Source organism: Lithobates pipiens, unplaced genomic scaffold (genome assembly GCF_037356315.1).
Source record: "Lithobates pipiens isolate NorthernLeopardFrog02 unplaced genomic scaffold, aLitPip1_a1.2 Scaffold_8, whole genome shotgun sequence".
Taxonomy (NCBI): Eukaryota; Metazoa; Chordata; class Amphibia; order Anura; family Ranidae; genus Lithobates; species Lithobates pipiens.
The window spans coordinates 532868089-532890659 of NW_027507903.1; the positions used below are offsets into that span (position 1 = coordinate 532868089).

Consider the following 22571-nt stretch of genomic DNA (forward strand, 5'->3'; position numbering starts at 1 on the left):
CTATCCAGCAACTGTGTTGAGCATTTTGATGCTCTATTTTTCAGAAAATCTGCCGATCCACGTCAGATTCTATTTCTGACTGCTTGCGGCAAGAAGACTTCTGAATGTGTCCCAAAGCAGTGGCTATCAGTGTGAATCTCAACAAATGCAACAACACCATGTCATATGAAGCAAAGGAAGCACACCTCTAAGGAGCGATTCTGATTGCTATTCGTATACATGTTGATACATCAGGAAAAACATTTCTGAAACTGGCACAAAAAGGACATAAAATGCCTTCCTGCAAATTAAGCTTACCAACGATACTTGTCAGGGTGGCTTTTTTGCTTGAAGATTTTAGGCCACCGGATTTGCATGGCACAATGGGATGTCTGGAGAATGTCGGAGAAAATGCAAAGCTCTTTCCTAATAAAAGCAGCGTTTCCTTTGTGGGGAGTTGAACATATTGTTTGGCAGAAACATTGCAGGAGGTTTGGTTTTGGACAAGAGGACTTGTAGCCATCTTGCAGAAGTTTCCATTCAGTTGATAGCATACTGCTGAACTAATCTGAGTTCTACTAGGAGAAGGCACACATATTAATTAAGGCAACAGGAAAGGGAAGTCCTAAAGGTTTTATTCTAAAGCCTTGCTTTAGATGTGACTTGAAAGAGTCAAGCAAGATCTCAAACACCCCAGATGGGACTCGAACCCACAATCCCTGGCTTAGGAGGCCAGTGCCTTATCCATTAGGCCACTGGGGGCTTTCGCTAGATGACAGCAAAGACTTTTTTTTTCTTTCAGAAGGCATCCGTTCTCTTACTTTACAAGGTAAGGGTGGCAAAATCTTTGTTTTTATTTTCCCTTGTAAACTTGCTACAGAATTGCAAGCGGTTTGAGCTACAAAGTCAGAAGAATGAGTTTTCTGAAAGAGAAAAGCCATGTCGCAGCTCTCCACACCTCTTTTCATCAAGTAGAAGGCGCACATTTTCTTTATCTGTTCTGGTCCACAATTTAAAGAATGTGGTCAGTGTAACAGAAAGACAGCTCATTCAAGCACCCTTGAGGAAAGAAACTTGAGTTTCTTTGGGCGCTTATTGCCCTGTTGTAAAGTTCTCAGGCCATAGGGTGCAAGTGCAGATTACATTTTCCATGAATAAAGGCAAAAAGCAAGAAACTGCATGCTCCAGGTGAGGCTCGAACTCACAACCTCGGCATTGCTCAACAGATACTGCCATATAAGTACCGCGCGCTGACCGATTGCGCCACTGGAGCACAGAAGCCATCAAGGAAATCCATCACCCATGTCTCCTTGGTTTCAAATAGGCCTTCAAGTGATCCGAAACCTAAAATCGTGCTTATCCCAGACAAAAGAGAATATTTTTTCTCTCATAGCAAGAAATGGTAGCATATAAGTACTCCTAGAAAAAAAAAAAACACCGCCAAATCCACTTGACTGGAGCTCAAGGACAGTATTTAAAAAATAAAAGTAGAACTTTTTTGAAAGAAAAAATGATATTGCAACTGCTATCGTGACGTGTTAGGGATATATTCATGCATGTTTGAAAAGTTACTAAATATCCACTGTAAAGCAAGAAGTGGCAGGTAATACCAAGTACCTTTGGATCAAGGTCCGTTTGTGGGTAAACCCAGATAAAACACAAGAGTTGTTAATACATTTGAAATGCCACTATCCAGCAACTGTGTTGAGCATTTTGATGCTCTATTTTTCAGAAAATCTGCCGATCCACGTCAGATTCTATTTCTGACTGCTTGCGGCAAGAAGACTTCTGAATGTGTCCCAAAGCAGTGGCTATCAGTGTGAATCTCAACAAATGCAACAACACCATGTCATATGAAGCAAAGGAAGCACACCTCTAAGGAGCGATTCTGATTGCTATTCGTATACATGTTGATACATCAGGAAAAACATTTCTGAAACTGGCACAAAAAGGACATAAAATGCCTTCCTGCAAATTAAGCTTACCAACGATACTTGTCAGGGTGGCTTTTTTGCTTGAAGATTTTAGGCCACCGGATTTGCATGCCACAATGGGATGTCTGGAGAATGTCGGAGAAAATGCAAAGCTCTTTCCTAATAAAAGCAGCGTTTCCTTTGTGGGGAGTTGAACATATTGTTTGGCAGAAACATTGCAGGAGATTTGGTTTTGGACAAGAGGACTTGTAGCCATCTTGCAGAAGTTTCCATTCAGTTGATAGCATGCTGCTGAACTAATCTGAGTTCTACTAGGAGAAGGCACGCATATTAATTAAGGCAACAGGAAAGGGAAGTCCTAAAGGTTTTATTCTAAAGCCTTGCTTTAGATGTGACTTGAAAGAGTCAAGCAAGATCTCAAACACCCCAGATGGGACTCGAACCCACAATCCCTGGCTTAGGAGGCCAGTGCCTTATCCATTAGGCCACTGGGGGTTTCGCTAGATGACAGCAAAGACTTTTTTTTTCTTTCAGAAGGCATCCGTTCTCTTACTTTACAAGGTAAGGGTGGCAAAATCTTTGTTTTTATTTTCCCTTGTAAACTTGCTACAGAATTGCAAGCGGTTTGAGCTACAAAGTCAGAAGAATGAGTTTTCTGAAAGAGAAAAGCCATGTCGCAGCTCTCCACACCTCTTTTCATCAAGTAGAAGGCGCACATTTTCTTTATCTGTTCTGGTCCACAATTTAAAGAATGTGGTCAGTGTAACAGAAAGACAGCTCATTCAAGCACCCTTGAGGAAAGAACCTTGAGTTTCTTTGGGCGCTTATTGCCCTGTTGTAAAGTTCTCAGGCCATAGGGTGCAAGTGCAGATTACATTTTCCATGAATAAAGGCAAAAAGCAAGAAACTGCATGCTCCAGGTGAGGCTCGAACTCACAACCTCGGCATTGCTCAACAGATACTGCCATATAAGTACCGCGCGCTGACCGATTGCGCCACTGGAGCACAGAAGCCATCACGGAAATCCATCACCCATGTCTCCTTGGTTTCAAATAGGCCTTCAAGTGATCCGAAACCTAAAATCGTGCTTATCCCAGACAAAAGAGAATATTTTTTTATCTCATAGCAAGAAATGGTAGCATATAAGTACTCCTAGAAAAAAAAAAAACACCGCCAAATCCACTTGACTGGAGCTCAAGGACAGTATTTAAAAAATAAAAGTAGAACTTTTTTGAAAGAAAAAATGATATTGCAACTGCTATCGTGACGTGTTAGGGATATATTCATGCATGTTTGAAAAGTTACTAAATATCCACTGTAAAGCAAGAAGTGGCAGGTAATACCAAGTACCTTTGGATCAAGGTCCGTTTGTGGGTAAACCCAGATAAAACACAAGAGTTGTTAATACATTTGAAATGCCACTATCCAGCAACTGTGTTGAGCATTTTGATGCTCTATTTTTCAGAAAATCTGCCGATCCACGTCAGATTCTATTTCTGACTGCTTGCGGCAAGAAGACTTCTGAATGTGTCCCAAAGCAGTGGCTATCAGTGTGAATCTCAACAAATGCAACAACACCATGTCATATGAAGCAAAGGAAGCACACCTCTAAGGAGCGATTCTGATTGCTATTCGTATACATGTTGATACATCAGGAAAAACATTTCTGAAACTGGCACAACAAGGACATAAAATGCCTTCCTGCAAATTAAGCTTACCAACGATACTTGTCAGGGTGGCTTTTTTGCTTGAAGATTTTAGGCCACCGGATTTGCATGCCACAATGGGATGTGTGGAGAATGTCGGAGAAAATGCAAAGCTCTTTCCTAATAAAAGCAGCGTTTCCTTTGTGGGGAGTTGAACATATTGTTTGGCAGAAACATTGCAGGAGATTTGGTTTTGGACAAGAGGACTTGTAGCCATCTTGCAGAAGTTTCCATTCAGTTGATAGCATGCTGCTGAACTAATCTGAGTTCTACTAGGAGAAGGCATGCATATTAATTAAGGCAACAGGAAAGGGAACTCCTAAAGGTTTTATTCTAAAGCCTTGCTTTAGATGTGACTTGAAAGAGTCAAGCAAGATCTCAAACACCCCAGATGGGACTCGAACCCACAATCCCTGGCTTAGGAGGCCAGTGCCTTATCCATTAGGCCACTGGGGCTTTCGCTAGATGACAGCAAAGACTTTTTTTTTCTTTCAGAAGGCATCCGTTCTCTTACTTTACAAGGTAAGGGTGGCAAAATCTTTGTTTTTATTTTCCCTTGTAAACTTGCTACAGAATTGCAAGCGGTTTGAGCTACAAAGTCAGAAGAATGAGTTTTCTGAAAGAGAAAAGCCATGTCGCAGCTCTCCACACCTCTTTTCATCAAGTAGAAGGCGCACATTTTCTTTATCTGTTCTGGTCCACAATTTAAAGAATGTGGTCAGTGTAACAGAAAGACAGCTCATTCAAGCACCCTTGAGGAAAGAACCTTGAGTTTCTTTGGGCGCTTATTGCCCTGTTGTAAAGTTCTCAGGCCATAGGGTGCAAGTGCAGATTACATTTTCCATGAATAAAGGCAAAAAGCAAGAAACTGCATGCTCCAGGTGAGGCTCGAACTCACAACCTCGGCATTGCTCAACAGATACTGCCATATAAGTACCGCGCGCTGACCGATTGCGCCACTGGAGGACAGAAGCCATCACGGAAATCCATCACCCATGTCTCCTTGGTTTCAAATAGGCCTTCAAGTGATCCGAAACCTAAAATCGTGCTTATCCCAGACAAAAGAGAATATTTTTTCTCTCATAGCAAGAAATGGTAGCATATAAGTACTCCTAGAAAAAAAAAAACACCGCCAAATCCACTTGACTGGAGCTCAAGGACAGTATTTAAAAAATAAAAGTAGAACTTTTTTGAAAGAAAAAATGATATTGCAACTGCTATCGTGACGTGTTAGGGATATATTCATGCATGTTTGAAAAGTTACTAAATATCCACTGTAAAGCAAGAAGTGGCAGGTAATACCAAGTACCTTTGGATCAAGGTCCGTTTGTGGGTAAACCCAGATAAAACACAAGAGTTGTTAATACATTTGAAATGCCACTATCCAGCAACTGTGTTGAGCATTTTGATGCTCTATTTTTCAGAAAATCTGCCGATCCACGTCAGATTCTATTTCTGACTGCTTGCGGCAAGAAGACTTCTGAATGTGTCCCAAAGCAGTGGCTATCAGTGTGAATCTCAACAAATGCAACAACACCATGTCATATGAAGCAAAGGAAGCACACCTCTAAGGAGCGATTCTGATTGCTATTCGTATACATGTTGATACATCAGGAAAAACATTTCTGAAACTGGCACAACAAGGACATAAAATGCCTTCCTGCAAATTAAGCTTACCAACGATACTTGTCAGGGTGGCTTTTTTGCTTGAAGATTTTAGGCCACCGGATTTGCATGCCACAATGGGATGTCTGGAGAATGTCGGAGAAAATGCAAAGCTCTTTCCTAATAAAAGCAGCGTTTCCTTTGTGGGGAGTTGAACATATTGTTTGGCAGAAACATTGCAGGAGATTTGGTTTTGGACAAGAGGACTTGTAGCCATCTTGCAGAAGTTTCCATTCAGTTGATAGCATGCTGCTGAACTAATCTGAGTTCTACTAAGAGAAGGCATGCATATTAATTAAGGCAACAGGAAAGGGAACTCCTAAAGGTTTTATTCTAAAGCCTTGCTTTAGATGTGACTTGAAAGAGTCAAGCAAGATCTCAAACACCCCAGATGGGACTCGAACCCACAATCCCTGGCTTAGGAGGCCAGTGCCTTATCCATTAGGCCACTGGGGCTTTCGCTAGATGATAGCAAAGACTTTTTTTTCTTTCAGAAGGCATCCGTTCTCTTACTTTACAAGGTAAGGGTGGCAAAATCTTTGTTTTTATTTTCCCTTGTAAACTTGCTACAGAATTGCAAGCGGTTTGAGCTACAAAGTCAGAAGAATGAGTTTTCTGAAAGAGAAAAGCCATGTCGCAGCTCTCCACACCTCTTTTCATCAAGTAGAAGGCGCACATTTTCTTTATCTGTTCTGGTCCACAATTTAAAGAATGTGGTCAGTGTAACAGAAAGACAGCTCATTCAAGCACCCTTGAGGAAAGAACCTTGAGTTTCTTTGGGCGCTTATTGCCCTGTTGTAAAGTTGTCAGGCCATAGGGTGCAAGTGCAGATTACATTTTCCATGAATAAAGGCAAAAAGCAAGAAACTGCATGCTCCAGGTGAGGCTCGAACTCACAACCTCGGCATTGCTCAACAGATACTGCCATATAAGTACCGCGCGCTGACCGATTGCGCCACTGGAGGACAGAAGCCATCACGGAAATCCATCACCCATGTCTCCTTGGTTTCAAATAGGCCTTCAAGTGATCCGAAACCTAAAATCGTGCTTATCCCAGACAAAAGAGAATATTTTTTCTCTCATAGCAAGAAATGGTAGCATATAAGTACTCCTAGAAAAAAAAAACACCGCCAAATCCACTTGACTGGAGCTCAAGGACAGTATTTAAAAAATAAAAGTAGAACTTTTTTGAAAGAAAAAATAATATTGCAACTGCTATCGTGACGTGTTAGGGATATATTCATGCATGTTTGAAAAGTTACTAAATATCCACTGTAAAGCAAGAAGTGGCAGGTAATACCAAGTACCTTTGGATCAAGGTCCGTTTGTGGGTAAACCCAGATAAAACACAAGAGTTGTTAATACATTTGAAATGCCACTATCCAGCAACTGTGTTGAGCATTTTGATGCTCTATTTTTCAGAAAATCTGCCGATCCACGTCAGATTCTATTTCTGACTGCTTGCGGCAAGAAGACTTCTGAATGTGTCCCAAAGCAGTGGCTATCAGTGTGAATCTCAACAAATGCAACAACACCATGTCATATGAAGCAAAGGAAGCACACCTCTAAGGAGCGATTCTGATTGCTATTCGTATACATGTTGATACATCAGGAAAAACATTTCTGAAACTGGCACAACAAGGACATAAAATGCCTTCCTGCAAATTAAGCTTACCAACGATACTTGTCAGGGTGGCTTTTTTGCTTGAAGATTTTAGGCCACCGGATTTGCATGCCACAATGGGATGTCTGGAGAATGTCGGAGAAAATGCAAAGCTCTTTCCTAATAAAAGCAGCGTTTCCTTTGTGGGGAGTTGAACATATTGTTTGGCAGAAACATTGCAGGAGATTTGGTTTTGGACAAGAGGACTTGTAGCCATCTTGCAGAAGTTTCCATTCAGTTGATAGCATGCTGCTGAACTAATCTGAGTTCTACTAGGAGAAGGCATGCATATTAATTAAGGCAACAGGAAAGGGAACTCCTAAAGGTTTTATTCTAAAGCCTTGCTTTAGATGTGACTTGAAAGAGTCAAGCAAGATCTCAAACACCCCAGATGGGACTCGAACCCACAATCCCTGGCTTAGGAGGCCAGTGCCTTATCCATTAGGCCACTGGGGCTTTCGCTAGATGACAGCAAAGACTTTTTTTTCTTTCAGAAGGCATCCGTTCTCTTACTTTACAAGGTAAGGGTGGCAAAATCTTTGTTTTTATTTTCCCTTGTAAACTTGCTACAGAATTGCAAGCGGTTTGAGCTACAAAGTCAGAAGAATGAGTTTTCTGAAAGAGAAAAGCCATGTCGCAGCTCTCCACACCTCTTTTCATCAAGTAGAAGGCGCACATTTTCTTTATCTGTTCTGGTCCACAATTTAAAGAATGTGGTCAGTGTAACAGAAAGACAGCTCATTCAAGCACCCTTGAGGAAAGAACCTTGAGTTTCTTTGGGCGCTTATTGCCCTGTTGTAAAGTTCTCAGGCCATAGGGTGCAAGTGCAGATTACATTTTCCATGAATAAAGGCAAAAAGCAAGAAACTGCATGCTCCAGGTGAGGCTTGAACTCACAACCTCGGCATTGCTCAACAGATACTGCCATATAAGTACCGCGCGCTGACCGATTGCGCCACTGGAGCACAGAAGCCATCACGGAAATCCATCACCCATGTCTCCTTGGTTTCAAATAGGCCTTCAAGTGATCCGAAACCTAAAATCGTGCTTATCCCAGACAAAAGAGAATATTTTTTCTCTCATAGCAAGAAATGGTAGCATATAAGTACTCCTAGAAAAAAAAAAACACCGCCAAATCCACTTGACTGGAGCTCAAGGACAGTATTTAAAAAATAAAAGTAGAACTTTTTTGAAAGAAAAAATGATATTGCAACTGCTATCGTGACGTGTTAGGGATATATTCATGCATGTTTGAAAAGTTACTAAATATCCACTGTAAAGCAAGAAGTGGCAGGTAATACCAAGTACCTTTGGATCAAGGTCCGTTTGTGGGTAAACCCAGATAAAACACAAGAGTTGTTAATACATTTGAAATGCCACTATCCAGCAACTGTGTTGAGCATTTTGATGCTCTATTTTTCAGAAAATCTGCCGATCCACGTCAGATTCTATTTCTGACTGCTTGCGGCAAGAAGACTTCTGAATGTGTCCCAAAGCAGTGGCTATCAGTGTGAATCTCAACAAATGCAACAACACCATGTCATATGAAGCAAAGGAAGCACACCTCTAAGGAGCGATTCTGATTGCTATTCGTATACATGTTGATACATCAGGAAAAACATTTCTGAAACTGGCACAACAAGGACATAAAATGCCTTCCTGCAAATTAAGCTTACCAACGATACTTGTCAGGGTGGCTTTTTTGCTTGAAGATTTTAGGCCACCGGATTTGCATGCCACAATGGGATGTCTGGAGAATGTCGGAGAAAATGCAAAGCTCTTTCCTAATAAAAGCAGCGTTTCCTTTGTGGGGAGTTGAACATATTGTTTGGCAGAAACATTGCAGGAGATTTGGTTTTGGACAAGAGGACTTGTAGCCATCTTGCAGAAGTTTCCATTCAGTTGATAGCATGCTGCTGAACTAATCTGAGTTCTACTAGGAGAAGGCATGCATATTAATTAAGGCAACAGGAAAGGGAACTCCTAAAGGTTTTATTCTAAAGCCTTGCTTTAGATGTGACTTGAAAGAGTCAAGCAAGATCTCAAACACCCCAGATGGGACTCGAACCCACAATCCCTGGCTTAGGAGGCCAGTGCCTTATCCATTAGGCCACTGGGGCTTTCGCTAGATGATAGCAAAGATTTTTTTTTCTTTCAGAAGGCATCCGTTCTCTTACTTTACAAGGTAAGGGTGGCAAAATCTTTGTTTTTATTTTCCCTTGTAAACTTGCTACAGAATTGCAAGCGGTTTGAGCTACAAAGTCAGAAGAATGAGTTTTCTGAAAGAGAAAAGCCATGTCGCAGCTCTCCACACCTCTTTTCATCAAGTAGAAGGCGCACATTTTCTTTATCTGTTCTGGTCCACAATTTAAAGAATGTGGTCAGTGTAACAGAAAGACAGCTCATTCAAGCACCCTTGAGGAAAGAACCTTGAGTTTCTTTGGGCGCTTATTGCCCTGTTGTAAAGTTCTCAGGCCATAGGGTGCAAGTGCAGATTACATTTTCCATGAATAAAGGCAAAAAGCAAGAAACTGCATGCTCCAGGTGAGGCTCGAACTCACAACCTCGGCATTGCTCAACAGATACTGCCATATAAGTACCGCGCGCTGACCGATTGCGCCACTGGAGCACAGAAGCCATCACGGAAATCCATCACCCATGTCTCCTTGGTTTCAAATAGGCCTTCAAGTGATCCGAAACCTAAAATCGTGCTTATCCCAGACAAAAGAGAATATTTTTTCTCTCATAGCAAGAAATGGTAGCATATAAGTACTCCTAGAAAAAAAAAAACACCGCCAAATCCACTTGACTGGAGCTCAAGGACAGTATTTAAAAAATAAAAGTAGAACTTTTTTGAAAGAAAAAATGATATTGCAACTGCTATCGTGACGTGTTAGGGATATATTCATGCATGTTTGAAAAGTTACTAAATATCCACTGTAAAGCAAGAAGTGGCAGGTAATACCAAGTACCTTTGGATCAAGGTCCGTTTGTGGGTAAACCCAGATAAAACACAAGAGTTGTTAATACATTTGAAATGCCACTATCCAGCAACTGTGTTGAGCATTTTGATGCTCTATTTTTCAGAAAATCTGCCGATCCACGTCAGATTCTATTTCTGACTGCTTGCGGCAAGAAGACTTCTGAATGTGTCCCAAAGCAGTGGCTATCAGTGTGAATCTCAACAAATGCAACAACACCATGTCATATGAAGCAAAGGAAGCACACCTCTAAGGAGCGATTCTGATTGCTATTCGTATACATGTTGATACATCAGGAAAAACATTTCTGAAACTGGCACAACAAGGACATAAAATGCCTTCCTGCAAATTAAGCTTACCAACGATACTTGTCAGGGTGGCTTTTTTGCTTGAAGATTTTAGGCCACCGGATTTGCATGCCACAATGGGATGTCTGGAGAATGTCGGAGAAAATGCAAAGCTCTTTCCTAATAAAAGCAGCGTTTCCTTTGTGGGGAGTTGAACATATTGTTTGGCAGAAACATTGCAGGAGATTTGGTTTTGGACAAGAGGACTTGTAGCCATCTTGCAGAAGTTTCCATTCAGTTGATAGCATGCTGCTGAACTAATCTGAGTTCTACTAGGAGAAGGCATGCATATTAATTAAGGCAACAGGAAAGGGAACTCCTAAAGGTTTTATTCTAAAGCCTTGCTTTAGATGTGACTTGAAAGAGTCAAGCAAGATCTCAAACACCCCAGATGGGACTCGAACCCACAATCCCTGGCTTAGGAGGCCAGTGCCTTATCCATTAGGCCACTGGGGCTTTCGCTAGATGACAGCAAAGACTTTTTTTTCTTTCAGAAGGCATCCGTTCTCTTACTTTACAAGGTAAGGGTGGCAAAATCTTTGTTTTTATTTTCCCTTGTAAACTTGCTACAGAATTGCAAGCGGTTTGAGCTACAAAGTCAGAAGAATGAGTTTTCTGAAAGAGAAAAGCCATGTCGCAGCTCTCCACACCTCTTTTCATCAAGTAGAAGGCGCACATTTTCTTTATCTGTTCTGGTCCACAATTTAAAGAATGTGGTCAGTGTAACAGAAAGACAGCTCATTCAAGCACCCTTGAGGAAAGAACCTTGAGTTTCTTTGGGCGCTTATTGCCCTGTTGTAAAGTTCTCAGGCCATAGGGTGCAAGTGCAGATTACATTTTCCATGAATAAAGGCAAAAAGCAAGAAACTGCATGCTCCAGGTGAGGCTTGAACTCACAACCTCGGCATTGCTCAACAGATACTGCCATATAAGTACCGCGCGCTGACCGATTGCGCCACTGGAGCACAGAAGCCATCACGGAAATCCATCACCCATGTCTCCTTGGTTTCAAATAGGCCTTCAAGTGATCCGAAACCTAAAATCGTGCTTATCCCAGACAAAAGAGAATATTTTTTCTCTCATAGCAAGAAATGGTAGCATATAAGTACTCCTAGAAAAAAAAAAACACCGCCAAATCCACTTGACTGGAGCTCAAGGACAGTATTTAAAAAATAAAAGTAGAACTTTTTTGAAAGAAAAAATGATATTGCAACTGCTATCGTGACGTGTTAGGGATATATTCATGCATGTTTGAAAAGTTACTAAATATCCACTGTAAAGCAAGAAGTGGCAGGTAATACCAAGTACCTTTGGATCAAGGTCCGTTTGTGGGTAAACCCAGATAAAACACAAGAGTTGTTAATACATTTGAAATGCCACTATCCAGCAACTGTGTTGAGCATTTTGATGCTCTATTTTTCAGAAAATCTGCCGATCCACGTCAGATTCTATTTCTGACTGCTTGCGGCAAGAAGACTTCTGAATGTGTCCCAAAGCAGTGGCTATCAGTGTGAATCTCAACAAATGCAACAACACCATGTCATATGAAGCAAAGGAAGCACACCTCTAAGGAGCGATTCTGATTGCTATTCGTATACATGTTGATACATCAGGAAAAACATTTCTGAAACTGGCACAACAAGGACATAAAATGCCTTCCTGCAAATTAAGCTTACCAACGATACTTGTCAGGGTGGCTTTTTTGCTTGAAGATTTTAGGCCACCGGATTTGCATGCCACAATGGGATGTCTGGAGAATGTCGGAGAAAATGCAAAGCTCTTTCCTAATAAAAGCAGCGTTTCCTTTGTGGGGAGTTGAACATATTGTTTGGCAGAAACATTGCAGGAGATTTGGTTTTGGACAAGAGGACTTGTAGCCATCTTGCAGAAGTTTCCATTCAGTTGATAGCATGCTGCTGAACTAATCTGAGTTCTACTAGGAGAAGGCATGCATATTAATTAAGGCAACAGGAAAGGGAACTCCTAAAGGTTTTATTCTAAAGCCTTGCTTTAGATGTGACTTGAAAGAGTCAAGCAAGATCTCAAACACCCCAGATGGGACTCGAACCCACAATCCCTGGCTTAGGAGGCCAGTGCCTTATCCATTAGGCCACTGGGGCTTTCGCTAGATGATAGCAAAGACTTTTTTTTCTTTCAGAAGGCATCCGTTCTCTTACTTTACAAGGTAAGGGTGGCAAAATCTTTGTTTTTATTTTCCCTTGTAAACTTGCTACAGAATTGCAAGCGGTTTGAGCTACAAAGTCAGAAGAATGAGTTTTCTGAAAGAGAAAAGCCATGTCGCAGCTCTCCACACCTCTTTTCATCAAGTAGAAGGCGCACATTTTCTTTATCTGTTCTGGTCCACAATTTAAAGAATGTGGTCAGTGTAACAGAAAGACAGCTCATTCAAGCACCCTTGAGGAAAGAACCTTGAGTTTCTTTGGGCGCTTATTGCCCTGTTGTAAAGTTCTCAGGCCATAGGGTGCAAGTGCAGATTACATTTTCCATGAATAAAGGCAAAAAGCAAGAAACTGCATGCTCCAGGTGAGGCTCGAACTCACAACCTCGGCATTGCTCAACAGATACTGCCATATAAGTACCGCGCGCTGACCGATTGCGCCACTGGAGCACAGAAGCCATCACGGAAATCCATCACCCATGTCTCCTTGGTTTCAAATAGGCCTTCAAGTGATCCGAAACCTAAAATCGTGCTTATCCCAGACAAAAGAGAATATTTTTTCTCTCATAGCAAGAAATGGTAGCATATAAGTACTCCTAGAAAAAAAAAAACACCGCCAAATCCACTTGACTGGAGCTCAAGGACAGTATTTAAAAAATAAAAGTAGAACTTTTTTGAAAGAAAAAATGATATTGCAACTGCTATCGTGACGTGTTAGGGATATATTCATGCATGTTTGAAAAGTTACTAAATATCCACTGTAAAGCAAGAAGTGGCAGGTAATACCAAGTACCTTTGGATCAAGGTCCGTTTGTGGGTAAACCCAGATAAAACACAAGAGTTGTTAATACATTTGAAATGCCACTATCCAGCAACTGTGTTGAGCATTTTGATGCTCTATTTTTCAGAAAATCTGCCGATCCACGTCAGATTCTATTTCTGACTGCTTGCGGCAAGAAGACTTCTGAATGTGTCCCAAAGCAGTGGCTATCAGTGTGAATCTCAACAAATGCAACAACACCATGTCATATGAAGCAAAGGAAGCACACCTCTAAGGAGCGATTCTGATTGCTATTCGTATACATGTTGATACATCAGGAAAAACATTTCTGAAACTGGCACAACAAGGACATAAAATGCCTTCCTGCAAATTAAGCTTACCAACGATACTTGTCAGGGTGGCTTTTTTGCTTGAAGATTTTAGGCCACCGGATTTGCATGCCACAATGGGATGTCTGGAGAATGTCGGAGAAAATGCAAAGCTCTTTCCTAATAAAAGCAGCGTTTCCTTTGTGGGGAGTTGAACATATTGTTTGGCAGAAACATTGCAGGAGATTTGGTTTTGGACAAGAGGACTTGTAGCCATCTTGCAGAAGTTTCCATTCAGTTGATAGCATGCTGCTGAACTAATCTGAGTTCTACTAGGAGAAGGCATGCATATTAATTAAGGCAACAGGAAAGGGAACTCCTAAAGGTTTTATTCTAAAGCCTTGCTTTAGATGTGACTTGAAAGAGTCAAGCAAGATCTCAAACACCCCAGATGGGACTCGAACCCACAATCCCTGGCTTAGGAGGCCAGTGCCTTATCCATTAGGCCACTGGGGCTTTCGCTAGATGACAGCAAAGACTTTTTTTTCTTTCAGAAGGCATCCGTTCTCTTACTTTACAAGGTAAGGGTGGCAAAATCTTTGTTTTTATTTTCCCTTGTAAACTTGCTACAGAATTGCAAGCGGTTTGAGCTACAAAGTCAGAAGAATGAGTTTTCTGAAAGAGAAAAGCCATGTCGCAGCTCTCCACACCTCTTTTCATCAAGTAGAAGGCGCACATTTTCTTTATCTGTTCTGGTCCACAATTTAAAGAATGTGGTCAGTGTAACAGAAAGACAGCTCATTCAAGCACCCTTGAGGAAAGAACCTTGAGTTTCTTTGGGCGCTTATTGCCCTGTTGTAAAGTTCTCAGGCCATAGGGTGCAAGTGCAGATTACATTTTCCATGAATAAAGGCAAAAAGCAAGAAACTGCATGCTCCAGGTGAGGCTTGAACTCACAACCTCGGCATTGCTCAACAGATACTGCCATATAAGTACCGCGCGCTGACCGATTGCGCCACTGGAGCACAGAAGCCATCACGGAAATCCATCACCCATGTCTCCTTGGTTTCAAATAGGCCTTCAAGTGATCCGAAACCTAAAATCGTGCTTATCCCAGACAAAAGAGAATATTTTTTCTCTCATAGCAAGAAATGGTAGCATATAAGTACTCCTAGAAAAAAAAAAACACCGCCAAATCCACTTGACTGGAGCTCAAGGACAGTATTTAAAAAATAAAAGTAGAACTTTTTTGAAAGAAAAAATGATATTGCAACTGCTATCGTGACGTGTTAGGGATATATTCATGCATGTTTGAAAAGTTACTAAATATCCACTGTAAAGCAAGAAGTGGCAGGTAATACCAAGTACCTTTGGATCAAGGTCCGTTTGTGGGTAAACCCAGATAAAACACAAGAGTTGTTAATACATTTGAAATGCCACTATCCAGCAACTGTGTTGAGCATTTTGATGCTCTATTTTTCAGAAAATCTGCCGATCCACGTCAGATTCTATTTCTGACTGCTTGCGGCAAGAAGACTTCTGAATGTGTCCCAAAGCAGTGGCTATCAGTGTGAATCTCAACAAATGCAACAACACCATGTCATATGAAGCAAAGGAAGCACACCTCTAAGGAGCGATTCTGATTGCTATTCGTATACATGTTGATACATCAGGAAAAACATTTCTGAAACTGGCACAACAAGGACATAAAATGCCTTCCTGCAAATTAAGCTTACCAACGATACTTGTCAGGGTGGCTTTTTTGCTTGAAGATTTTAGGCCACCGGATTTGCATGCCACAATGGGATGTCTGGAGAATGTCGGAGAAAATGCAAAGCTCTTTCCTAATAAAAGCAGCGTTTCCTTTGTGGGGAGTTGAACATATTGTTTGGCAGAAACATTGCAGGAGATTTGGTTTTGGACAAGAGGACTTGTAGCCATCTTGCAGAAGTTTCCATTCAGTTGATAGCATGCTGCTGAACTAATCTGAGTTCTACTAGGAGAAGGCATGCATATTAATTAAGGCAACAGGAAAGGGAACTCCTAAAGGTTTTATTCTAAAGCCTTGCTTTAGATGTGACTTGAGAGAGTCAAGCAAGATCTCAAACACCCCAGATGGGACTCGAACCCACAATCCCTGGCTTAGGAGGCCTGTGCCTTATCCATTAGGCCACTGGGGCTTTCGCTAGATGACAGCAAAGACTTTTTTTTTCTTTCAGAAGGCATCCGTTCTCTTACTTTACAAGGTAAGGGTGGCAAAATCTTTGTTTTTATTTTCCCTTGTAAACTTGCTACAGAATTGCAAGCGGTTTGAGCTACAAAGTCAGAAGAATGAGTTTTCTGAAAGAGAAAAGCCATGTCGCAGCTCTCCACACCTCTTTTCATCAAGTAGAAGGCGCACATTTTCTTTATCTGTTCTGGTCCACAATTTAAAGAATGTGGTCAGTGTAACAGAAAGACAGCTCATTCAAGCACCCTTGAGGAAAGAACCTTGAGTTTCTTTGGGCGCTTATTGCCCTGTTGTAAAGTTCTCAGGCCATAGGGTGCAAGTGCAGATTACATTTTCCATGAATAAAGGCAAAAAGCAAGAAACTGCATGCTGCAGGTGAGGCTCGAACGCACAACCTCGGCATTGCTCAACAGATACTGCCATATAAGTACCGCGCGCTGACCGATTGCGCCACTGGAGCACAGAAGCCATCACGGAAATCCATCACCCATGTCTCCTTGGTTTCAAATAGGCCTTCAAGTGATTCGAAACCTAAAATCGTGCTTATCCCAGACAAAAGAGAATATTTTTTCTCTCATAGCAAGAAATGGTAGCATATAAGTACTCCTAGAAAAAAAAAAACACCGCCAAATCCACTTGACTGGAGCTCAAGGACAGTATTTAAAAAATAAAAGTAGAACTTTTTTGAAAGAAAAAATGATATTGCAACTGCTATCGTGACGTGTTAGGGATATATTCATGCATGTTTGAAAAGTTACTAAATATCCACTGTAAAGCAAGAAGTGGCAGGTAATACCAAGTACCTTTGGATCAAGGTCCGTTTGTGGGTAAACCCAGATAAAACACAAGAGTTGTTAATACATTTGAAATGCCACTATCCAGCAACTGTGTTGAGCATTTTGATGCTCTATTTTTCAGAAAATCTGCCGATCCACGTCAGATTCTATTTCTGACTGCTTGCGGCAAGAAGACTTCTGAATGTGTCCCAAAGCAGTGGCTATCAGTGTGAATCTCAACAAATGCAACAACACCATGTCATATGAAGCAAAGGAAGCACACCTCTAAGGAGCGATTCTGATTGCTATTCGTATACATGTTGATACATCAGGAAAAACATTTATGAAACTGGCACAACAAGGACATAAAATGCCTTCCTGCAAATTAAGCTTACCAACGATACTTGTCAGGGTGGCTTTTTTGCTTGAAGATTTTAGGCCACCGGATTTGCATGCCACAATGGGATGTCTGGAGAATGTCGGAGAAAATGCAAAGCTCTTTCCTAATAAAAGCAGCGTTTCCTTTGTGGGGAGTTGAACATATTGTTTGGCAGAAACATTGCAGGAGATTTGGTTTTGGACAAGAGGACTTGTTGCCATCTTGCAGAAGTTTCCATTCAGTTGATAGCATGCTGCTGAACTAATCTGAGTTCTACTAGGAGAAGGCATGCATATTAATTAAGGCAACAGGAAAGGGAACTCCTAAAGGTTTTATTCTAAAGCCTTGCTTTAGATGTGACTTGAAAGAGTCAAGCAAGATCTCAAACACCCCAGATGGGACTCGAACCCACAATCCCTGGCTTAGGAGGCCAGTGCCTTATCCATTAGGCCACTGGGGCTTTCGCGAGATGACAGCAAAGACTTTTTTTTCTTTCAGAAGGCATCCGTTCTCTTACTTTACAAGGTAAGGGTGGCAAAATCTTTGTTTTTATTTTCCCTTGTAAACTTGCTACAGAATTGCAAGCGGTTTGAGCTACAAAGTCAGAAGAATGAGTTTTCTGAAAGAGAAAAGCCATGTCGCAGCTCTCCACACCTCTTTTCATCAAGTAGAAGGCGCACATTTTCTTTATCTGTTCTGGTCCACAATTTAAAGAATGTGGTCAGTGTAACAGAAAGACAGCTCATTCAAGCACCCTTGAGGAAAGAACCTTGAGTTTCTTTGGGCGCTTATTGCCCTGTTGTAAAGTTCTCAGGCCATAGGGTGCAAGTGCAGATTACATTTTCCATGAATAAAGGCAAAAAGCAAGAAACTGCATGCTCCAGGTGAGGCTCGAACTCACAACCTCGGCATTGCTCAACAGATACTGCCATATAAGTACCGCGCGCTGACCGATTGCGCCACTGGAGCACAGAAGCCATCACGGAAATCCATCACCCATGTCTCCTTGGTTTCAAATAGGCCTTCAAGTGATCCGAAACCTAAAATCGTGCTTATCCCAGACAAAAGAGAATATTTTTTCTCTCATAGCAAGAAATGGTAGCATATAAGTACTCCTAGAAAAAAAAAACACCGCCAAATCCACTTGACTGGAGCTCAAGGACAGTATTTAAAAAATAAAAGTAGAACTTTTTTGAAAGAAAAAATGATATTGCAACTGCTATCGTGACGTGTTAGGGATATATTCATGCATGTTTGAAAAGTTACTAAATATCCACTGTAAAGCAAGAAGTGGCAGGTAATACCAAGTACCTTTGGATCAAGGTCCGTTTGTGGGTAAACCCAGATAAAACACAAGAGTTGTTAATACATTTGAAATGCCACTATCCAGCAACTGTGTTGAGCATTTTGATGCTCTATTTTTCAGAAAATCTGCCGATCCACGTCAGATTCTATTTCTGACTGCTTGCGGCAAGAAGACTTCTGAATGTGTCCCAAAGCAGTGGCTATCAGTGTGAATCTCAACAAATGCAACAACACCATGTCATATGAAGCAAAGGAAGCACACCTCTAAGGAGCGATTCTGATTGCTATTCGTATACATGTTGATACATCAGGAAAAACATTTATGAAACTGGCACAACAAGGACATAAAATGCCTTCCTGCAAATTAAGCTTACCAACGATACTTGTCAGGGTGGCTTTTTTGCTTGAAGATTTTAGGCCACCGGATTTGCATGCCACAATGGGATGTCTGGAGAATGTCGGAGAAAATGCAAAGCTCTTTCCTAATAAAAGCAGCGTTTCCTTTGTGGGGAGTTGAACATATTGTTTGGCAGAAACATTGCAGGAGATTTGGTTTTGGACAAGAGGACTTGTAGCCATCTTGCAGAAGTTTCCATTCAGTTGATAGCATGCTGCTGAACTAATCTGAGTTCTACTAGGAGAAGGCATGCATATTAATTAAGGCAACAGGAAAGGGAACTCCTAAAGGTTTTATTCTAAAGCCTTGCTTTAGATGTGACTTGAAAGAGTCAAGCAAGATCTCAAACACCCCAGATGGGACTCGAACCCACAATCCCTGGCTTAGGAGGCCAGTGCCTTATCCATTAGGCCACTGGGGCTTTCGCGAGATGACAGCAAAGACTTTTTTTTCTTTCAGAAGGCATCCGTTCTCTTACTTTACAAGGTAAGGGTGGCAAAATCTTTGTTTTTATTTTCCCTTGTAAACTTGCTACAGAATTGCAAGCGGTTTGAGCTACAAAGTCAGAAGAATGAGTTTTCTGAAAGAGAAAAGCCATGTCGCAGCTCTCCACACCTCTTTTCATCAAGTAGAAGGCGCACATTTTCTTTATCTGTTCTGGTCCACAATTTAAAGAATGTGGTCAGTGTAACAGAAAGACAGCTCATTCAAGCACCCTTGAGGAAAGAACCTTGAGTTTCTTTGGGCGCTTATTGCCCTGTTGTAAAGTTCTCAGGCCATAGGGTGCAAGTGCAGATTACATTTTCCATGAATAAAGGCAAAAAGCAAGAAACTGCATGCTCCAGGTGAGGCTCGAACTCACAACCTCGGCATTGCTCAACAGATACTGCCATATAAGTACCGCGCGCTGACCGATTGCGCCACTGGAGCACAGAAGCCATCACGGAAATCCATCACCCATGTCTCCTTGGTTTCAAATAGGCCTTCAAGTGATCCGAAACCTAAAATCGTGCTTATCCCAGACAAAAGAGAATATTTTTTCTCTCATAGCAAGAAATGGTAGCATATAAGTACTCCTAGAAAAAAAAAAACACCGCCAAATCCACTTGACTGGAGCTCAAGGACAGTATTTAAAAAATAAAAGTAGAACTTTTTTGAAAGAAAAAATGATATTGCAACTGCTATCGTGACGTGTTAGGGATATATTCATGCATGTTTGAAAAGTTACTAAATATCCACTGTAAAGCAAGAAGTGGCAGGTAATACCAAGTACCTTTGGATCAAGGTCCGTTTGTGGGTAAACCCAGATAAAACACAAGAGTTGTTAATACATTTGAAATGCCACTATCCAGCAACTGTGTTGAGCATTTTGATGCTCTATTTTTCAGAAAATCTGCCGATCCACGTCAGATTCTATTTCTGACTGCTTGCGGCAAGAAGACTTCTGAATGTGTCCCAAAGCAGTGGCTATCAGTGTGAATCTCAACAAATGCAACAACACCATGTCATATGAAGCAAAGGAAGCACACCTCTAAGGAGCGATTCTGATTGCTATTCGTATACATGTTGATACATCAGGAAAAACATTTCTGAAACTGGCACAACAAGGACATAAAATGCCTTCCTGCAAATTAAGCTTACCAACGATACTTGTCAGGGTGGCTTTTTTGCTTGAAGATTTTAGGCCACCGGATTTGCATGCCACAATGGGATGTCTGGAGAATGTCGGAGAAAATGCAAAGCTCTTTCCTAATAAAAGCAGCGTTTCCTTTGTGGGGAGTTGAACATATTGTTTGGCAGAAACATTGCAGGAGATTTGGTTTTGGACAAGAGGACTTGTAGCCATCTTGCAGAAGTTTCCATTCAGTTGATAGCATGCTGCTGAACTAATCTGAGTTCTACTAGGAGAAGGCACGCATATTAATTAAGGCAACAGGAAAGGGAACTCCTAAAGGTTTTATTCTAAAGCCTTGCTTTAGATGTGACTTGAAAGAGTCAAGCAAGATCTCAAACACCCCAGATGGGACTCGAACCACACAATCCCTGGCTTAGGAGGCCAGTGCCTTATCCATTAGGCCACTGGGGCTTTCGCTAGATGACAGCAAAGACTTTTTTTTCTTTCAGAAGGCATCCGTTCTCTTACTTTACAAGGTAAGGGTGGCAAAATCTTTGTTTTTATTTTCCCTTGTAAACTTGCTACAGAATTGCAAGCGGTTTGAGCTACAAAGTCAGAAGAATGAGTTTTCTGAAAGAGAAAAGCCATGTCGCAGCTCTCCACACCTCTTTTCATCAAGTAGAAGGCGCACATTTTCTTTATCTGTTCTGGTCCACAATTTAAAGAATGTGGTCAGTGTAACAGAAAGACAGCTCATTCAAGCACCCTTGAGGAAAGAACCTTGAGTTTCTTTGGGCGCTTATTGCCCTGTTGTAAAGTTCTCAGGCCATAGGGTGCAAGTGCAGATTACATTTTCCATGAATAAAGGCAAAAAGCAAGAAACTGCATGCTCCAGGTGAGGCTTGAACTCACAACCTCGGCATTGCTCAACAGATACTGCCATATAAGTACCGCGCGCTGACCGATTGCGCCACTGGAGCACAGAAGCCATCACGGAAATCCATCACCCATGTCTCCTTGGTTTCAAATAGGCCTTCAAGTGATCCGAAACCTAAAATCGTGCTTATCCCAGACAAAAGAGAATATTTTTTCTCTCATAGCAAGAAATGGTAGCATATAAGTACTCCTAGAAAAAAAAAAACACCGCCAAATCCACTTGACTGGAGCTCAAGGACAGTATTTAAAAAATAAAAGTAGAACTTTTTTGAAAGAAAAAATGATATTGCAACTGCTATCGTGACGTGTTAGGGATATATTCATGCATGTTTGAAAAGTTACTAAATATCCACTGTAAAGCAAGAAGTGGCAGGTAATACCAAGTACCTTTGGATCAAGGTCCGTTTGTGGGTAAACCCAGATAAAACACAAGAGTTGTTAATACATTTGAAATGCCACTATCCAGCAACTGTGTTGAGCATTTTGATGCTCTATTTTTCAGAAAATCTGCCGATCCACGTCAGATTCTATTTCTGACTGCTTGCGGCAAGAAGACTTCTGAATGTGTCCCAAAGCAGTGGCTATCAGTGTGAATCTCAACAAATGCAACAACACCATGTCATATGAAGCAAAGGAAGCACACCTCTAAGGAGCGATTCTGATTGCTATTCGTATACATGTTGATACATCAGGAAAAACATTTCTGAAACTGGCACAACAAGGACATAAAATGCCTTCCTGCAAATTAAGCTTACCAACGATACTTGTCAGGGTGGCTTTTTTGCTTGAAGATTTTAGGCCACCGGATTTGCATGCCACAATGGGATGTCTGGAGAATGTCGGAGAAAATGCAAAGCTCTTTCCTAATAAAAGCAGCGTTTCCTTTGTGGGGAGTTGAACATATTGTTTGGCAGAAACATTGCAGGAGATTTGGTTTTGGACAAGAGGACTTGTAGCCATCTTGCAGAAGTTTCCATTCAGTTGATAGCATGCTGCTGAACTAATCTGAGTTCTACTAGGAGAAGGCATGCATATTAATTAAGGCAACAGGAAAGGGAACTCCTAAAGGTTTTATTCTAAAGCCTTGCTTTAGATGTGACTTGAGAGAGTCAAGCAAGATCTCAAACACCCCAGATGGGACTCGAACCCACAATCCCTGGCTTAGGAGGCCTGTGCCTTATCCATTAGGCCACTGGGGCTTTCGCTAGATGACAGCAAAGACTTTTTTTTTCTTTCAGAAGGCATCCGTTCTCTTACTTTACAAGGTAAGGGTGGCAAAATCTTTGTTTTTATTTTCCCTTGTAAACTTGCTACAGAATTGCAAGCGGTTTGAGCTACAAAGTCAGAAGAATGAGTTTTCTGAAAGAGAAAAGCCATGTCGCAGCTCTCC

The 22571-nt window shown here is 41.4% G+C and overlaps 24 non-coding genes across 24 annotated transcripts; all 24 read right to left on the reverse strand.

Moving 5' to 3' along the window:
- Window positions 1-668: 668 nt before the first annotated feature.
- TRNAR-CCU (transfer RNA arginine (anticodon CCU)) lies at window positions 669-742 on the reverse strand. The gene has a single exon. It is a non-coding gene; the product is annotated as a tRNA-Arg (tRNA).
- A 417-nt stretch (window positions 743-1159) lies between these two features.
- TRNAI-UAU (transfer RNA isoleucine (anticodon UAU)) lies at window positions 1160-1252 on the reverse strand. The gene is given in 2 exon segments: window positions 1160-1195; window positions 1215-1252. It is a non-coding gene; the product is annotated as a tRNA-Ile (tRNA).
- Window positions 1253-2335: 1083 nt separating this feature from the next.
- Window positions 2336-2409, reverse strand: TRNAR-CCU (transfer RNA arginine (anticodon CCU)). The gene has a single exon. It is a non-coding gene; the product is annotated as a tRNA-Arg (tRNA).
- Window positions 2410-2825: 416 nt separating this feature from the next.
- TRNAI-UAU (transfer RNA isoleucine (anticodon UAU)) lies at window positions 2826-2918 on the reverse strand. The gene is given in 2 exon segments: window positions 2826-2861; window positions 2881-2918. It is a non-coding gene; the product is annotated as a tRNA-Ile (tRNA).
- A 1084-nt stretch (window positions 2919-4002) lies between these two features.
- On the reverse strand, window positions 4003-4075 carry TRNAR-CCU (transfer RNA arginine (anticodon CCU)). Its single transcript has one exon. It is a non-coding gene; the product is annotated as a tRNA-Arg (tRNA).
- A 1592-nt stretch (window positions 4076-5667) lies between these two features.
- TRNAR-CCU (transfer RNA arginine (anticodon CCU)) lies at window positions 5668-5740 on the reverse strand. Its single transcript has one exon. It is a non-coding gene; the product is annotated as a tRNA-Arg (tRNA).
- A 1590-nt stretch (window positions 5741-7330) lies between these two features.
- TRNAR-CCU (transfer RNA arginine (anticodon CCU)) lies at window positions 7331-7403 on the reverse strand. The gene has a single exon. It is a non-coding gene; the product is annotated as a tRNA-Arg (tRNA).
- A 416-nt stretch (window positions 7404-7819) lies between these two features.
- On the reverse strand, window positions 7820-7912 carry TRNAI-UAU (transfer RNA isoleucine (anticodon UAU)). The gene is given in 2 exon segments: window positions 7820-7855; window positions 7875-7912. It is a non-coding gene; the product is annotated as a tRNA-Ile (tRNA).
- A 1082-nt stretch (window positions 7913-8994) lies between these two features.
- TRNAR-CCU (transfer RNA arginine (anticodon CCU)) lies at window positions 8995-9067 on the reverse strand. The gene has a single exon. It is a non-coding gene; the product is annotated as a tRNA-Arg (tRNA).
- Window positions 9068-9483: 416 nt separating this feature from the next.
- TRNAI-UAU (transfer RNA isoleucine (anticodon UAU)) lies at window positions 9484-9576 on the reverse strand. Its single transcript is given in 2 exon segments — window positions 9484-9519; window positions 9539-9576. It is a non-coding gene; the product is annotated as a tRNA-Ile (tRNA).
- A 1082-nt stretch (window positions 9577-10658) lies between these two features.
- On the reverse strand, window positions 10659-10731 carry TRNAR-CCU (transfer RNA arginine (anticodon CCU)). Its single transcript has one exon. It is a non-coding gene; the product is annotated as a tRNA-Arg (tRNA).
- Window positions 10732-11147: 416 nt separating this feature from the next.
- On the reverse strand, window positions 11148-11240 carry TRNAI-UAU (transfer RNA isoleucine (anticodon UAU)). The gene is given in 2 exon segments: window positions 11148-11183; window positions 11203-11240. It is a non-coding gene; the product is annotated as a tRNA-Ile (tRNA).
- Window positions 11241-12322: 1082 nt separating this feature from the next.
- On the reverse strand, window positions 12323-12395 carry TRNAR-CCU (transfer RNA arginine (anticodon CCU)). The gene has a single exon. It is a non-coding gene; the product is annotated as a tRNA-Arg (tRNA).
- A 416-nt stretch (window positions 12396-12811) lies between these two features.
- Window positions 12812-12904, reverse strand: TRNAI-UAU (transfer RNA isoleucine (anticodon UAU)). Its single transcript is given in 2 exon segments — window positions 12812-12847; window positions 12867-12904. It is a non-coding gene; the product is annotated as a tRNA-Ile (tRNA).
- Window positions 12905-13986: 1082 nt separating this feature from the next.
- TRNAR-CCU (transfer RNA arginine (anticodon CCU)) lies at window positions 13987-14059 on the reverse strand. Its single transcript has one exon. It is a non-coding gene; the product is annotated as a tRNA-Arg (tRNA).
- Window positions 14060-14475: 416 nt separating this feature from the next.
- TRNAI-UAU (transfer RNA isoleucine (anticodon UAU)) lies at window positions 14476-14568 on the reverse strand. The gene is given in 2 exon segments: window positions 14476-14511; window positions 14531-14568. It is a non-coding gene; the product is annotated as a tRNA-Ile (tRNA).
- A 1082-nt stretch (window positions 14569-15650) lies between these two features.
- On the reverse strand, window positions 15651-15723 carry TRNAR-CCU (transfer RNA arginine (anticodon CCU)). The gene has a single exon. It is a non-coding gene; the product is annotated as a tRNA-Arg (tRNA).
- A 1592-nt stretch (window positions 15724-17315) lies between these two features.
- On the reverse strand, window positions 17316-17388 carry TRNAR-CCU (transfer RNA arginine (anticodon CCU)). The gene has a single exon. It is a non-coding gene; the product is annotated as a tRNA-Arg (tRNA).
- Window positions 17389-17804: 416 nt separating this feature from the next.
- On the reverse strand, window positions 17805-17897 carry TRNAI-UAU (transfer RNA isoleucine (anticodon UAU)). The gene is given in 2 exon segments: window positions 17805-17840; window positions 17860-17897. It is a non-coding gene; the product is annotated as a tRNA-Ile (tRNA).
- A 1081-nt stretch (window positions 17898-18978) lies between these two features.
- On the reverse strand, window positions 18979-19051 carry TRNAR-CCU (transfer RNA arginine (anticodon CCU)). The gene has a single exon. It is a non-coding gene; the product is annotated as a tRNA-Arg (tRNA).
- Window positions 19052-19467: 416 nt separating this feature from the next.
- Window positions 19468-19560, reverse strand: TRNAI-UAU (transfer RNA isoleucine (anticodon UAU)). The gene is given in 2 exon segments: window positions 19468-19503; window positions 19523-19560. It is a non-coding gene; the product is annotated as a tRNA-Ile (tRNA).
- A 1082-nt stretch (window positions 19561-20642) lies between these two features.
- Window positions 20643-20716, reverse strand: TRNAR-CCU (transfer RNA arginine (anticodon CCU)). Its single transcript has one exon. It is a non-coding gene; the product is annotated as a tRNA-Arg (tRNA).
- A 416-nt stretch (window positions 20717-21132) lies between these two features.
- TRNAI-UAU (transfer RNA isoleucine (anticodon UAU)) lies at window positions 21133-21225 on the reverse strand. Its single transcript is given in 2 exon segments — window positions 21133-21168; window positions 21188-21225. It is a non-coding gene; the product is annotated as a tRNA-Ile (tRNA).
- A 1082-nt stretch (window positions 21226-22307) lies between these two features.
- On the reverse strand, window positions 22308-22380 carry TRNAR-CCU (transfer RNA arginine (anticodon CCU)). The gene has a single exon. It is a non-coding gene; the product is annotated as a tRNA-Arg (tRNA).
- Window positions 22381-22571: the final 191 nt, after the last annotated feature.